Source organism: Fringilla coelebs (assembly GCF_963513975.1).
Source record: "Fringilla coelebs genome assembly, chromosome: 24".
In the NCBI taxonomy this organism is placed as follows: domain Eukaryota; kingdom Metazoa; phylum Chordata; class Aves; order Passeriformes; family Fringillidae; genus Fringilla; species Fringilla coelebs.
This window is the reverse complement of record NC_140050.1, coordinates 5,726,545-5,743,795: the sequence shown is the minus strand read 5'-3', so window position 1 is coordinate 5,743,795 and position 17,251 is coordinate 5,726,545. Positions and strand designations below refer to the sequence as shown.

The 17,251-nt window shown below is 46.2% G+C and overlaps 1 protein-coding gene across 2 annotated transcripts in view; it reads right to left on the bottom strand.

The window, feature by feature from the left end:
• The window catches only part of GNG7 (G protein subunit gamma 7), a 47,160-nt gene that overhangs the window by 11,523 nt on the left and 18,386 nt on the right, over positions 1 to 17,251 (bottom strand). Inside the window, exon 1 of one of the 2 annotated variants that reach the window (XR_014616729.1) lies at positions 12,524 to 12,657. The gene's annotated coding sequence lies outside the window, so the exon portion shown is untranslated. Of the gene's footprint in view, positions 1 to 12,523; positions 12,672 to 17,251 lie in introns of those variants that run through there. The other variant, XM_084221200.1, reaches the window with a different exon arrangement.

Below are 17,251 nucleotides of genomic sequence, written 5' to 3'. Positions count from 1 at the left end.
GGGGGAGCCGGGATCGCCGGCCCAGAGGCGGCTCCTGCCGTTCGGGATGACCTCATGGCTTTGGGAACAGAGCGCGGCTGTTGGGGCCGCGGCGCTCGCTCCTTGTCTGGGCAAGAACAAAGCCGGCTCCATTTTCCCTTCACACTTCCTGCAGCAGCAGCTCCGCACCTCAATGAGCCATTGAATTTTTCCCTGACTGCAGCAAGTTTTTATTCCCTTTTTTTTTTCTTTTTTTTCCCCTTTCAGACCTCAAGATTTCTGTGGCGTGGGACCAGGAGGCATCGTAGGGTGGGAAAACTCCCTGAAAAGTTCCTAAAAACTCCTTAAAAACTCTTGGGCTCTGCTCAGGAATGGATTTTAAGGCGCTCCATGTCCCACCAACAGCATGCACGGACCCTCTGGAGCTGCTCCATCCCACTTTAATCCATTCAAACCTTAAAATCCAGGGAAACCTGAAGCATCCCCAAGGAATTCATCCCTTTTTTCCTGGGAAGCCCCCAGGAATTCACCTTTCTTTCCTTCCCTCCTGTTCCAGGGAGCTCAGGCCTGGCTGGAATCTCCTTCTCCCCAATTTCCTGGGAGCAGCCCCATAATTAACAGCCCTTTGCTAATGAAGCCTCAGAACCCCAAGGGAGAATCTTTTCCCTAAGGCAGGAATTCACCTGGAGGGGGAGAACTCAGCCCTGCTGGGAAGCAAAACCCCAAAAAGCTGAACCCCACAACTTCGGGATGAACATCCAGCTCCAGCTCCGGGCTGGAATGGGGACATGGAGCCACTCTGGGATCCCCATTCCCTACAAAAGGGCCCTGCTGGGATCAGGGATTGGGGCTCATTCCTGCTCTGGAATGGGGGGACAGAGCTGATCCAGGATCCTCACTCCCTACAAAAGGGCCCTGCTGGCATCAGGGATTGGGGCTCATTCCTGCACGGGAATGGACACAGAGCTGGTCCAGGATCCCCATTCCCTACAAATGGCCCTGCTGGCATCAGGGATTGGGGCTCATTCCCATTCTGGAATGGACACAGAGCTGCTCTGGGATCCCCATGCCCTATAAAAGGGCCCTGCTGGCACTGGGGCTCATTCCCATTCTCAAACAGAAACACAGAGCTGGTCCAGGATCCCCATTCCCTACAAATGGCCCTGCTGGAATCAGGGATTGGGGCTCATTCCCATTCTGGAATGGGGGGACAGAGTTGCTCCAGGATCCTCATTCCCTACAAACAGGCCCTGTTGGCACTGGGGCTCATTCCTGCTCTGGAATGTACACAGAACTGATCCAGGTTCCCCATTCCCTACAAACAGGCCCTGCTGGAATCAGGGGCTGGGGCTCATTCCCATTCTGGAATCCTCACTCCCTACAAACAGGCCCTGCTGGGACTGGGGCTCATTCCTGTTCTGGAATGTACACAGAGCTGATCCAGGATCCCCATTCCCTACAAAAGGGCCCTGCTGGAATCAGGGATTGGGGCTCATTCCTGCACTGGAATGGACACAGAGCTGCTCTGGGATCCCATTCCCTACAAAAGGGCCCTGCTGGTACTGGGGCTCATTCCCATTCTCAAACAGAGACACAGAGCTGATCCAGGATCCCCATTCCCTACAAAATGGCCCTGCTGGAATCAGGGATTGAGGCTCATTCCTGCACTGGAATGGACACAGAGCTGCCCCAGGATCCCCATTCCCTACAAACAGGCCCTGCTGGCACTGGGACTCATTCCTGTGCTGGAATGGGGGGACAGAGCTCATCCAGGATCCCATTCCCTACAAACAGACCCTGCTGGCATCACTGCCCAGCTCATTCCCATTCTGGAATGGGGACACAGAGCTGATCCAGGATCCCATTCCCTACAAACAGGCCCTGCTGGCACTGGGGCTCATTCCTGTTCTCAAATAGGAACACAGAGCTGCTCTGGGATCCCATTCCCTACAAACAGGCCCTGTTGGCACTGTGGATTTGGGCTCATTCCTGTGCTGGAATGGACACAGAGCTGATCCAGGATCCCATTCCCTACAAACAGGCCCTGCTGGCACTGGGGCTCATTCCCGTTCTGGAACAGACACAGAGCTGATCCAGGATCCCATTCCCTACAAACAGACCCTGCTGGTACTGGGGCTCATTCCCATTCTGGAATATACACAGAGCTGCTCTGGGATCCCCATTCCCTACAAACAGGCCCTGCTGGCACCAGTGCCCAGCTCATTCCCGGCCCTTTCCCGTCCCCAGGCCACGTGAGTGACCTTTGGGGCACCGCTGCTCTTTCCTCCTCCACCCATCCCCGCAGCCCCGTGACTTTCCCTGCCCAGCTTTGTTTTGATTCCTGCCGCAGCTCCAGAGGGTGACAACGATGACAAAGCCACCCTAAATCATCCCTAAACCCCATCCAAAGAGAGAAGAACCCTCAGCTTCAGAGCCTGATGACTCCTCTTGCGCTTTTGGGAGCACAAGCAGCCGCGTGACTGCCGCCGTTTTCCCGCAAAACCGCGGCTTTTTGGGCAAAGCCGATGACTGCGGCGTCATGTGAGGGGCTGCACTCCCTGCTGGGCTGGGAGGAAGCTGAAGGTTCTTTTCTTTTGGTCACACTGGGCTGGCAGAGCTCCAGGGCTGAGCTCAGGGCTGGGGTTGCTGCCAGAGGCTAAAAAAGGGAATTTTTTTCCCCGCTGTGTGAAAGGGAGGCACGTGAGGGAGCTGCCTTGGGGGCAGATTTGGGATGGTTGGGGTTTAAATTTAGAAAATTATCTGCTGCAGGTTGTGGGGGGGAAAAAAAGGGAGAGGGAAAAGAGGTGAGAGAAGGTTTGGGGAGAGATGATGACAGCCCTGCAGGGAGTGGAGGGGTTATTTACAGGGTGCCAGGATCCAGGGAACGGCTTGCAAAGTGGAAAAGGGGAGATTTGGGATGGAATTCCTGCCTGTGAGGGTGGGAAGGGGTTGGGATGGGATTCCTGGAGAAGCTGCAGGGGAGAGATCAGGAGGGAATGGCTCAATTAGGAGGGAATGGCTTCCAAACTGGAAAAGAGGAGATTTGGGAGGGAATCCCAAAATTCCCTTTGGGAGGGGCTGGGATGGGGTTCCTGGAGAAGCTGCAGCCTCTGCTGGGGTCTGATGGTGAAACAAGTGCAGAGGAGAGATCAGGAAATGATCAAGCCAAGAAAATGATCAGGAGGGAATGGCTTCCAAAGTGGAAAAGAGGAGATTTGGGTGGGATCTGGGAGGGAATCTCAAATTCCCTCTGGGAGGGGATGGGCTGGGATGGGAGGAGCTGCAGGCTCTGCTGGGGTCTGATGGTGAAACAAGTGCAGAGGAGATCAAGAAGGAATGGTTCAATCAGGAAATGATCAGGAGGGAATGGCTTCCAAACTGGAAAAGAGGAGATTTGGGTGGGATTTGGGATGGAATTCCTGTCTGTGAGGGTGGGGAGGGGCTGGGATGGGATTCCTGGAGAAGCTGCAGGGGAGAGATCAGGAGGGAATGGTTTGATCAGGAGGGAACGGCTTCCAAACTGGAAAAGAGGAGATTTGGGTGGGATCTGGGAGGGAATCCCAAATTCCCTTTGGGAGGGGCTGGGATGGGATTCCTGGAGAAGCTGCAGCCTCTGCTGGGGTTTGGTGGTGAAACAAGTGCAGAGGAGAGATCAGGAGGGAATGGTTTGATCAGGAAAATGATCAGGAGGGAATGGCTTCCAAAGTGGAAAAGAGGAGATTTGGGTGGGAGCTGGGAGGGAATCCCAAATACCCTCTGGGAGGTGAGGGGTTGGGATGGGGTTCCTGGAGGAGCTGCAGCCTCTGCTGGGGTCTGATGGTGAAACAAGTGCAGAGGAGAGATCAGGAGGGAATGGTTTGATCAGGAGGGAACGGCTTCCAAAGTGGAAAAGAGGAGATTTGGGATGGAATTCCTGCCTGTGAGGGTGGGAAGGGGTTGGGATGGGATTGCTGGAGAAGCTGCAGCCTCTGCTGGGGTTTGGTGGTGAAACAAGTGCAGAGGAGAGATCAGGAAATGATCAAGCCAAGAAAATGATCAGGAAGGAATGGTTTCCAAACTGGAAAAGAGGAGATTTGGGTGGGATTTGGGATGGAATTCCTGCCTGTGAGGGTGGGGAAGGGCTGGGAGGGGATTCCTGGAGAAGCTGCAGGGGAGAGATCAGGAGGGAATGGTTTGATCAGGAGGGAATTGCTTCCAAACTGGAAAAGAGGAGATCTGGGTGGGATCTGGGAGGGAATCCCAAATTCCCTCTGGGAGGGGAGGGGTTGGGATGGGATTCCTGGAGGAGCTGTGGCCTCTGCTGGGGTCTGATAGTCAAACAAGTGCAGAGGAGAGATCAGGAGGGAATGGCTTGATCAGGAAATGATCAGGAGGGAATGGCTTTCAGAATGGAAAAGGGGAGATTTGGGATGGAATTCCTGCCTGTGAGGGCTGGGATGGGGTTCCTGGAGGAGCTGCAGCCTCTGCTGGGCTCTGATGGTGACACCAGCACAGGGGACCCACCAGGCTCTGTCCCCAAGGCTCCCCTGGGGCTCAGGGATGATTTAGGGCGGCTCTGTCACCGCTGTCACCCCCTGGAGATCCAGCAGGAATAAAAACAAAGCTGGGCAGGGAAAGTCCCAGGGCTGTGGGGATGGCTGGAGGGGGAAAAGCTGCCCCTGGATCCCTGGAAATTCCTGGGACAGTGCAAAGTGTCCCCTGCTGGTGGCAGCATGATGGTGGCTCGGAATTCCCGGCTGCAAATCCCAATTTGGATAAAAAACCCAAAAATAAACGGATAAATAACATTTCTGTGCTGCTGGGAAAAGCTGTGCCCACACTGGCACTGCCTCAGAGCGGCCAGACTGGGATAAACTGGGATAAACTGGGATAAACTGGGATAAGGATGAAGGAGAGGCTGGCCAGAGCTGGCCCTGTGCAATCCCTGCCTAATTAGCATCTTCATTTAGCAGGTGTAATTAGCAGGAGCTCGGTGCCAGGACACTGAGGTGACACAGCTGATCCTGTTCCCCTCCTCCTCACTCGTTTCCAGCTACTTTTAATCCATTTTTTTTCCTTTTGAACTGTTAATTTCGATGTATTTTTATCTCAAATTTCAAATCAACACCCACCCACCCAAGCTGCTGCAAACCCATCTGCATGTAAGAGCTGAATTTAAAACTCCAGCTCAAAATTCCAACATCCCAAACACCTAAATTCAGCTTTTATTTGCCCAAAATAATAATATTGAGATTTAATAATTGGATCATGCTAATATTTGATAACTGGATAATATTAATATTTTGTAATATTGATATTTGATAACATTAATGTTTTATAATAGTGATATTTGATAACTGGATAATATTAATATTTTATAACAGTGATATTTAATAATTGGATAATGTTAATATTTGATACTTTGATAATCCTGATATTTGATAATTAGATAATATTGATATTTGATACTTTGATAATCCTGATATTTGATAATTGGATAATGATGATATTGGAGAACTGGATAATATTGATATTTGATAATTTGATAATGCTGATATTTGATAACTGGATAATATTAATATTTGGTAATTTGATAATACTGGTATTTGATAATTGGATAATGCTAATGTTTGATAATTATGGTGTTTGATAACTGGATAAGGCTGATATTTGATAATGCTGATATTTGATAACTGGATAAGGCTGATATTTGATAATTTGATAATATTGATATTTGATAATGCTGGTGTTTGATAACTGGATAGTGTTTATATTTGATAATTGGATAATATGGATATTTGATAACTGGATAATGCTGATATTTGATAATGCTGGTATTTGATAATTGGATAATGCTGATATTTGATAATATTGATATTTGATAATTGGATAATGCTGATATTTGGTAATGCTGATATTTGATAACTGGATAATGCTGATATTGAATAATTGGAAAATGCTGATATTTGATAATTGATAATACTGATATTTGATAACTGAATAATGCTGATGTTTGATAACTGGATAATATTGATATTTGATAATGCTGGTATTTGATAACTGGATAGTGTTTATATTTGATAATTGGATATTGATATTTGATATTGGATAATATTGACATTTGATAACTGGATAGTGTTTATATTTGATAATGGTGATATCTGATAACTGGATAATATTGATATTTGATAATTGGATAATATTGATATTTGATAATTGATAATGCTGGTATTTGATAACTGGATAATATTGATACTTGATAATTTCATAATACTGATATTTGATATTGCTGATGTTTGATAACTGGATAGTGTTTATATCTGATAATTGGATAATATTGATATTTGATAACTGGATAATATTGATATTTGATATTATTAATATTTGATAATTGGAAAATGCTGATATTTGATAATGCTGATATTTGACAATTGGATAATGCTAATGTTTGATAATGTTGATGTTTGCTAACTGGATAGTGTTTATATCTGATAATTGGATAATATTGATATTTGATAACTAGATAGTGTTTATATTTGATAATGCTGATATCTGATAATTGGATAATATTGATGTTTGATAACTGGACAATGCTGATATTTGATAATTTGATAATGCTGGTATCTGATAATTGGATAATATTGATATTTGATAATTGGATAATGCTGATATTTGATAATTGGATAATATTGATATTTGACAATGCTGATATTTGATAATTTGATAATGCTGATATCTGATAATTAGGTTATATTGATATTTGACAATTGGACAATGCTGGTATTTGGCCATTTGTCCCCAGCCCTGCTCCTGGCCCAGGACAGGAGCTCCTGCCTGGCCCCCTGTCCATCTGTCCCCCCCTGTCCGTCTGTCCCCCCCCTGTCCCTCCCCAGCAGCTCCAGCCCAGAGCCCCCCACATCCCCAGGACACCCCAGGGGATCCAGGGGTGGCCCCAGCTGCTCTGGGCACCTCCAAAATCCCAAACCTGGGGCTGGGAACCGCGGCTGGAGCCGTTCCCAGCCCCTGATGCCTTCCCCAGATGTGCACCCAGATGAAAACATCCCAATCCCTTTTCCTCAGGGGCTGGGATCCCCCTCTGTGGGAAAAAAACCGAGCTCAAATTCCCCCAAAACCTGGCAAAACAAAGAGGTGTCAACTCTCTGAGGGAGGGAAAAATCAACATCCAGGAGGGAAGGAGCAAAGGATCAGCAATTCCAGCTTGTTCTGTGTTTGCAGACTGAGAGCAAAGCCTGAGGGTTCCAAAAAAATAAAATTGAAACCGACTAAAAAATCAGTTTTGAAATTTCAGATTTAAGTTGAAAAAAAAACCAGTTTAAAAATCAGTTTTGAAGTTTCAGGTTTAAGTTGAAAAACAAAAAAAAAAACAGTTTAAAAATCAGTTTTCTGCTGGAGCTGAGGAGGAAGGAAAAGGTTTCTTACAAACCACGGGGGTTTCGTTGCTGCCCAAAATCCCTTCCCAGCCTGTTGGGTTTTCCCTGAAAACTCGAGGTTTTCACCCAAATCCTTCACCAGTGATTTCACTTCCAAGAGCTGCAATTTCCTCAGCTTTTCCCAGCTTTTCTGTGGGTTCAGCCCCTCTTCCAGGCAGCCTTTCCTATTTCCCCCAAAAAGCTTCAGCTGAGCCATCTCAAAATGAGCATTTTTCTGCTTTCACAGCTCTGAACTTCTCAGAATTCTGACAAATCACCCAAACCCTGAGCTCAGAGGACACGTGAGCCTGGCCTTGCTGGGAAACAACCCCCAAAGCAATCCCAAATTTGGGGTTTTTATGGGTGGGGGGTGTTTTGGGTGGAGGTTTTTATGGATTGGGGATGATTTGTGTGGATTGATGAGGATTTGCTGCTCAATTTTGGGGTGCAGATGAGGCAAACCCTGCCAAGCTGAGCTCTGCAGCTGGGATGGGATCTCAGGGGGTGTTTCTGAGGAGAATCCTGGGGTTTGTGGGGATGATCCTGGGGATGATCCTGGCGTTTCTCAGCATTCCCAGGCTGGAAAAGGCGGCACCGAGCAAACCCCATCCTGCCCACATCTCCCTCAAACTCTCCCCTACCAACCCCAGGGGTTCCCTCAGCTCCTGGAGCAGCAGAAAAGGGAATTTTTGGGGTTGGAAAAGCCCTGTGGGGGCTGTGGGGTGAAGGTTTCTGGGTGTGCAGGTGCAGTGTGGGAGGGCAGGAAGGACAAAGCCCAGACTGAGTCAGCAGCGCTTCCTTATCTGACATCTCTGAGCAGAAAGGGCAGAGCAGCACAGCTGAGCTGGAAAAGGCCTCCAGAACTGCTGGGAACTGCAGGCAGGGCCTGGATTTGGGATTTTCCTGCTGCCAGAGAGAGCTGGAGAGGGGAAATTGGGATGGGGATGCAATGGAAGGCGGTGCCGTGAGAGAGGAGGGAAATGGGGGATGCAGCTCACCCCAAAAACCAGAATTCCCAGCAGGAAAACACAGAATCACAGTGGGAAGAGAGGGCCCCACCCAGGAAAAGATGGGATCACAGTTCCCACGGTGGGAAATGAGGATCCCACCCTGCTCAGGCTCCCTCCTGGCTCTCTTTGGGGGAACTCCTCTTCTTCTTCATATTCCATCCCAAAAATGGGGCAAACACTTCTCCTTCTCCTCATTCCATCCCAAAAATGGGGGAAGCAGCTCCTAATCTTCACATTTCCCCCCAAAAATGGGGCAAACACCTCTGCCTCCCCTCATTCTCCCCAAAAATGAGGGAAGCAGCTCCTAATCTTCACATTTCCCACCCAAAAATGGGGCAAACACCTCTCCCTCTCCTCATTCCCTCCTAAAATGGGGCAAACACTTTTCCTTCTTCTCATTCCCCCCAAAAATGGGGCAAGCTGCTCCTATTCTTCACATTTCCCCCCAAAAATGGGGCAAACACCTCTCCCTCTCCTCATTCCCACCCAAAAATGGGGGAAGCAGCTCCTAATCTTCACATTTCCCCCAAAAAATGGGGCAAACACTTCTCCCTCTCCTCATTTACCCCAAAAATGGATTAAGCACCTCTCCTTCTCCTCATTCCCCCCAAAAATGGGGCAAACACTTTTCCCTCTCCTCATTCCTCCCAAAAATGGGGGAAGCAGCTCCTAATCTTCACATTTCCACCCAAAAATGGGGCAAACACCTCTCCCTCTCCTCACTCCCCCCCAAAAAGGGGCAAACACTTTTCCTTCTTCTCATTCCATCCCAAAAATGGGGGAAGCAGTTCCTAATCTTCACATTTCCCCCCAAAAATGGGGCAAACACCTCTCCCTCTCTTCATTCCCCCCAAAAATGGGGCAAACACCTCTCCCTCTCCCCATTCCTTCCCAAAAATGGGGGAAGCAGCTCCTATTCTTCACATTTCCCCCAAAAATGGGGCAAACACCTCTCCCTCTCATCATTCCCACCCAAAAATGGGCCTAGCACTTCTCCCTCTTCTCATTCCCACCCAAAAATGGGGCAAACATCTCTCCCTCTCCTCATTCTCTCTCAAAAATGGGGGAAGCTGCTCCTATTCTTCACATTCCCCCCCAAAAATGGGGCAACCACTTCTCCCTCTCCTCATTCCCCCCAAAAATGGACCCAGCACCTCTCCCTCTCCTCATTCTCCCCAAAAATGGGGCAAACACTTCTCCCTCTTCTCATTCCATCCCAAAAATGGGGCAAACACCTCTCCCTTTTCTCATCCCCCCCAAAAATGGACCCAGCACCTCTCCCTCTCCTCACCCCCCCCTCAAACCAGGGTGAACATCCCAACCTTTCCCTTCCCTTCAATCCCTAAAGGATTTACTGATCCCCCTAAATGAACAAACAACACTCAGGAAAACAGGAGGGATGATGCAATTTCAAAAAAAAAAAAAGAAAAACAACAGAAAGGATTTTGGAATAGAAAAGCAGAGCTGGTGCTGGCAGGCTGAGAGGCCATCCCAAAAAAAAAGGAGAGCAAACTCCTCACCCTGAGCCAGCCCTTCCAAGTGAATTCCCAGAAAATCACGTGGATTCAGGAGCAGGAGGGTTTCCAATGTTTTCCTGGCAGGGTTGAGAGCAAATTCCCAACTCAGGAGTTCAGCCCTGAGTTCTTTGTGTGCTCCAAGGAGGCTGCAGCAGCTCCAGGGGAGATTTGGGGGAGAGATTTTAGGGGAAAAAAATTCCTGGGAAATTCAGGATGGTGGAAGAACCAGAGCAGCACAAACAATTCTGCAGTCACAGAAAACTTTGAATTTCTGTGTGCAAAAAAGGACAGAGTGCAAATGCCACAGAGTGCTCCAAAGGCTCTGGATCATCCCTGATGATCCATCCCCACCTCCTCCAGCCCCAGGAATGAGTCAGGCAGGCCCTGAGCAGGGCAACACCTCCGTGCAAGGCTGGGTCACTGCACCCCTCAGTGTTTCCCCACTCACATCTCATTTCTGCAGCTCACAGAGCAAAAAAAAAAAGCCACAAATTCTCTGCAATCTGAATAGAAAATAAATGTAAAACTGATTTAACAGCAGCAGGAACTGGCACAGGAGGCTGAAAGTTTTTTATCTGCACAATTTTCTCTCCTCCCTGCACATCTGGGCAGCTGTTGAAGCCAAAACTCAGGCTGTGCTGATGAGAAAAAAATTAGAAAAAATTAAAAAATGCCAGCTGGAAGGCACCCAAAAGGCTGGCTGCACTTGGGTCTGAAACAGCACCTTATTTAGAAATCTCAGGAATGTTTGGGAGGCTGCTCTGGCGACGGATTTGCATAATGGGTGTCTGTCCGTGCTTACCTAAGAGCACAGGAATCCCGTCTGTCTGTCTGTCTGTCTGTCAGTCTAGACCGCGGGCTGGATCCAGGGGATGTCCCAGCCAGGAATGACTCGGGCAGCAGGGCAGGGTGCTGCCCCCTGCTGAGGGCAGCCGGGTGTTTGGCGGCAGGGTTGGGGTTTGGGGGATTTTTGGGGTTGGGTTGGGGTGTAGAGGTCGGCTCGGGGGGAAGAGAGGGGGAAAATCCATCCTCATCATCCTCAGCCTTCATCCTCATCCTCCATCCTCATCCTCCATCCTTCATCCTCATCCTCGTCCTCCATTCTCATCCTCATCCTCCGTCCTTCATCCTTATCCTCCATCCTTCATTCTCCATCCTCATCCTCCATCCTCATCCTCCTCCTTCATCCTCATGCTCATCCTCCGTCCTTCATCCTCTTCCTCCATCCTTCATCCTCCATCCTTCATCCTCCTCCTCCATCCTCATCCTCCATCCTTCATCCTCCATCCTCATCCCCCATCCTCATCCCCCATCCTCATCCTCCATCCTCCATCCTTCATCCTCCTCCTCCATCCTCCTCCTCCCTTCTCCATCCTCATCCTCCATCCTTCATCCTCCACCCTCATCCTCATCCTCCATGCTCATCCTTCATCCTCCATCCTCATCCACCATCCTCATCCCCCTTCCTTCATCCTCATCATCCTCATCCTCCATCCTCCATCCTCATCCTCATCTTCCATCCTCATCCTCCATCCTCCATCCTTCATCCTCATCATCCTCATCCTCCATCCTCATCCTCATCTTCCATCCTCATCCTCCATCCTCCATCCTTCATCCTCCATCCTTCATCCTCCATCCTCCATAATCCACCCTCATCCTCATCCTCCATCCTCATCCTCCATCCTCCATCCTCATCCTCCATCCTTCATCCTCCATCCTCATCCTCCTCCTCCATCCTCATCCTCCTGGGAAAGCCCCAGTGCTCCTGGTGGCCCTGCAGAGCCTCCCCCGTCTCTGCTGGTGGTTCCAGTTTTAATTAAAGCGTTTTGATTAAGGAATCCCCATAGAAATAATGAGATTAAATCCAATTAATAAACAATTAACCAAAGCCTCACGCGCGCGGCACACGCGCGCCCTCTGCCGGCCGCGGCGGGGAACTGCAGGCCAGGAAATCCTGGAAGATTTTTTTACCCCTCCATATAAAAATTGGGATTTTAAGGATTTTTCACCCAAAATGCACAAAATCAGCCCAGTCTCATTTTCCAAAGGTTGGATGTGACACGCAGGGAAACGCAGAGTGCTGGAGCCAGCTGGATCTGAGCTCTTTGGGTGAGCCAGGACCAGCAATTCATCATCATCATCATCATCATCATCATCCTCATCAAGCCAGGGCCCTCCTGTCCCAAACCCCCCGTGGGGAGCTCAAACTCCTCCCAAATCCAAGGAGGGCTCAACCTCCTGCCCCTTGAATTCTCCTCAAGGTTATTCCAACAAAAACCCCTGAGGATGATCCAGCCCTGGGACCACGCAGCCACAATTCTGCCTTTGTCACCTCCAAAAAACCCAAAAAACCCCCAAAAAAACCCAAAAAAAACCCCCAAAAAACCCTTCACGGAGCTTCCCATGGACCAGCAGCTCCCACACAGCTCCAGGTCCCCTCTGGAATGCAGAGATCTCCCTAATTAACGAGGTAATTACAGCATCATCATCATCAGCAGCACCCACAGCCAGAATTCAAATCCTCATCCAAACCCCTCATCCGGATAAACGAACCAATTAATGGGGGAAATTAATTAATAATGAGACAAATCAAGAGGTTTCTGCTCACCTTCCTACTGCAGAGCAGCCTCCCTGTGGATCCCTTGAATTTTTTCCTGGATTTCTCGATTTTTTTTCTGGATTCCTCGATTTTTTTTCTGGATTTCTCGATTTTTTTCCTGGATTTCTCAATTTTTTCCTGGATTTCTCGACGGCTCCTGCAAAGAAAAACGGGAATTCAGATCCACCAGCCTGAGCAGATGGAGCTGTGTCATTATTGGAGTTAAAATTTGGGATATTTACTCCATCAGGACACCCCTGGTTCGATCAATATCCAATTATTCACTGGAAAATCAGGGTTGAGATTCATTAATGATCAATAATCAGAATAACGACAGGAAAGGTGAAGAATTTTGATTTGTTTTTAGAAATCACAGCCTGGGGGAGAGCTCAGGGAAAGGGGCAAAGGAAGAAAATGAATTTAAATCATTTTTGAGGGGAATGAAGAATTGGAAAATTGTTTGCTTAATTATTTTGGAGGGAATGTTAAAAACGGGAAATGTTTCCTCATTTTAGGGGGCAATGAGGAGAAGATTTTGCATCATTTTTTGGGGGGAAATATGAAAAAGAGGAGGAATTTCCCCCATTTTAGAGGAGAATATGAAGAAGAGGAATTTGCATCATTTTTTAGGGCGGATATGAAAAAGAGGAGGAGTTGGCCCCATTTAAGATAATAATAATATTAATATTAATAATAATATTAATAATAATAATAGGATTTTGCATCATTTTTTTTGAGGAAGAAGACAAGGAGTTTGCCCAATTTCAGAGAAGAAGAAGAAGAAGAGGAGGAGAAGTTTGCATCATTTTTTTGGGGGAGGAATATGAAGAAGAAGAGGAGTTTGCTCCATTTCTGAGGATAATAATAATAATAATAATAATAATAATAATAATAATAATAATAATAATAATAATAGGATTTAGCATAATTTTTTGGGGGGGAATATGAAGAAGAGAAGGAGTTTGCCCCATTTATAATAACAATAATAATAATAATAATAATAATAATAATAATAATAATAAAGATGATTTTGCATCATTTTTTGGGGGGAGGAATATAAAGAAGAGGAGTCTGGCCCATTTCTGAGGATAATAATAATGATAATAATGATAATAATGATAATAATATAGGATTTTGCATCTTTTTTTGGGAGGAATATGAAAAAGAGAAGGAGTTTGCCCAATTTCAGAGGAGAAGAAGAAGAAGAAGAAGAAGAAGAAGAAGAAGAGGAGAAGTTTGCATCATTTTTTGGGGGGAGGAATATGAAGAAGAAGAGGAGTCTGCCCCATTTCAGAGGATAATAATAATAATAATAATAATAATAATAATAATAATAATAATAATAATAATAATAATAGGATTTTGCATCATTTTGGGGGGGAAATATGAAGAAAAGAAGGAGCATTTGCATCATTCCAGGGATGGTGACAGAGCATTTCAGCACAGAAAAAAAACAAAAATAATTAAAAAAAATAAAAATAAAAAACAAAAGAGGTTTCAGCACTGAAACAAAAAATTTCTGAGCATTTCAGCACGGGAAAAAAAAGTTTCCTGAGCACATGGTGGAGGCTGAATTTCCAAGAAAAGCCGAGTGCAGGAAGGAGCTGCCCTGGGAGCCCTCACGTCCCCTTCCCAGGAAAACATTGCTCAACCCAGCTGGAGCTGAATTCCAAGAATCCCTCCCAGCTGAAACCCAGCCCTGCTCCTCGCTGGCTGGACACAAACTGGATTTATTTTGGTTTTGTTTGGTTTTTTTCTGAAGCCACGTCAGTGATTCCGGGCTCCTTGTGTAGATTGGGGGATGAGGAACAGCAAAAAAAGCAATTTAAACTTGTTTTGGTGGGGTTTTTAATAAGGTTTTTACAGAAAAAAAGAGGAGTTGGCCCCATTTAAGAGGAGAATAAGAATAAGAATAAGAATAAGAATAAGAATAATAAGAAGAATAATAATAAGAATAATAATAAGAATAAGAATAAGAATAAGAATAAAAGAATAAGAATAAGAATAATAAGAAGAATAAGAAGAATAAGAATAAGAATAAAAGAATAAGAATAATAAGAATAATAAGAAGAATAAGAATAAGAAGAATAAGAATAATAAGAAGAGTAATAATAATAATAATAATAATAATAATAATAATAATAATAATAATAATAATAATAATAATAATGGATTTGGGGATGGAAAAGGATCACTCCTCAAATCCCACCCAGTTCCAGCTTGCTCCAAACCTCTGGAATTGGGAATTTCCAGGATTCTGGGAATGGTTTTAGTTGGATTTGGGATTTTGCATCATTTTTTTGGGGGGGATATGAAAAAGAGGAAGAATTTCCCCATTTGGGAGGAGAATATGAAGAAGAGGGATTTGCATCATTTTTTTGGGGAGGAATGTGAAAAAGAGGAGGAGTTGGCCCCATTTAAGAGGATAATAATAATAATAATAATAATAATAATAATAATAATAATAATAATAATAATAATAATAATAATAATAACCCCAAACTCATCCCAAACCTCTGGGGGTTCCTTTAATGAGCCCAATTAATGCAAATCAAGCACCCCAAACCCATCCCAAACCCCTGGGGGTTCATTTAATGAGCCAAATTAATGCAAATCAAGCACCCCAAACTCCTGGGGGTTCTTTTAATGAGCCCAATTAATGCAAATCAAGCACCCCAAACCCACCACAAACCCCTGGGGGTTCCTTTAATGAGCCAAATTAATGGCAGATTAATCAATAATGAAAATCCCTTCCCTTGGGAGCGAAATCCTGCAGTGACCACACAACCTGTGCCTCGTTCCTGTCACTTTCCCCTGGAATTTTTTAGGTTTTTCTCCTTTTTCTGCTTTCTTTCCCCAAGCAGCACAAGGATTGCTGCATTAAAAACGATTCAATTTCAGATTTACAGACCCCCAAGGGGACCTGGCAGCAAATCCAGCAAACCCAAAGGGACAAACAACCCCAGGAAGGACAGGATGCCACCCCAGGAGTGTTGTTGACAGCCCTGCAGGATCTGGCAGGGAAAACAAGGCTGACCTCAGCTGGAATCAGCTCTGCCCCCTCCTTCCTCCAGTTTGGAACTTGATATTCCACAGGCTCCTCCTGTTTACCGACACTGGAGCGGCCCTGCTGGGCTGGGGACACGCTGGGGACACGCTGGGGACACGCTGGGGACACCCAGGGGACACTGAGGCTTTGGGGGGTGGGGGGGGAATAGGAAAAAGAGGAAGAATTTCCCCCATTTTAGAGGAGAATATAAATAAGAGGAGTTTGCATCGTTTTTTTGGGGAGGAATATGAAGAAGAGGAGGAGGAGTCTGCCCCATTTCAGAGGATAATAATAATAATTATTATTATAATAATAATAGGATTTTGCATCATTTTTTGGGGGGAATATGAAGAAGAAGAGGAGTCTGCCCCATTTCTGAGGATAATAATAATAATAATAATAATAATAATAATAATAATAATAATAATAATAATAATAATAATAATAATAATAATAATAATAGGATTTTGCATCTTTTTTTTTGGGAGGAATATGAAGAAAAGAAGGAGTTTGCCCCATTTCAGAAGGAAATATGAAGAAGAGGATTTTGCATCATTTTTTGGGGGGAATATGAAGAAGAAGAGGAGTCTGCCCCATTTCTGAGGAGAATAATAATAATAATAATAATAATAATAATAATAATAATAATAATAATAATAGGAGTTTGCATCATTTTTTTGGGGGGAGGAATATGAAGAAGAGGAGGTTTTCCTGGTTGTATCCAGGCTTTCCTGCCTCTATCCAAGTTTCCCTGCCTCTATCCAGGTTTTTCCCTGCCTCTATCCAGATTTTCCCTGCCTCTATCCAGGTTTCCTTGGCTCTATCCAGGTTTTCCTCCCTCTATCCAGGTTTTCCTGCCTCTATCCAGATTTTCCTGCCTCTATCCAGGTTTTCCCACCTCTATCCAGGTTTTTCCCTGCCTCTATCCAGGTTTTCCTGGTTGGATCCAGGTTTCCCTGTCTCTATCCAGGTTCCCCTGCCTCTATCCAGGTTTTCCCACCTGTATCCAGATTTTCCTGCCTCTATCCAGATTTTCCTGCCTCTATCCAGATTTTTCCCTGCCTCTATCCAGGTTTTTCCACCTGTATCCAGGTTTTCCTGCCTCTATATCCAGGTTTTTCCCTGCCTCTATCCAGGTTTCCCTGCTCTATCCAGGTTTTTCCCTGCTCTATCCAGGTTTCCCTGCCTCTATCCAGGTTTTTCCCTGCTCTATCCAGGTTTTTCCCTGCTCTATCCAGGTTTTCCTGCTCTATCCAGGTTTTTCCCTGCTCTATCCAGGTTTCCCTGTCTCTATCCAGGTTTTCCTGCTCTATCCAGGTTTTTCCCTGCTCTATCCAGGTTTTTCCCTGCTCCATCCAGGTTTTCCCTGCCTCTATCCAGGTTTTCCCCTGCTCTATCCAGGTTTCCCTCCCTCTATCCAGGTTTTTCCCTGCTCTATCCAGGTTTCCCTGCTCTATCCAGGTTTTTCCCTGCTCTATCCAGGTTTTTCCCTGCTCTATCCAGGTTTTTCCCTGCCCTCCCTCCTGCCCTGACCCAGCCAAGCCACCCCTCCCCTTTCAGAGGAGCCTCAGGGGGTGTGGGCAGCAGGAAGGGGAATTCCTTCCCCAATTCCCTGGAAGCACCAACAGTTGGGAATGTGAATCATCCCGGAGGGGCAGAGCCAGGAAGGAAAGCAGATCCTGCAGCCC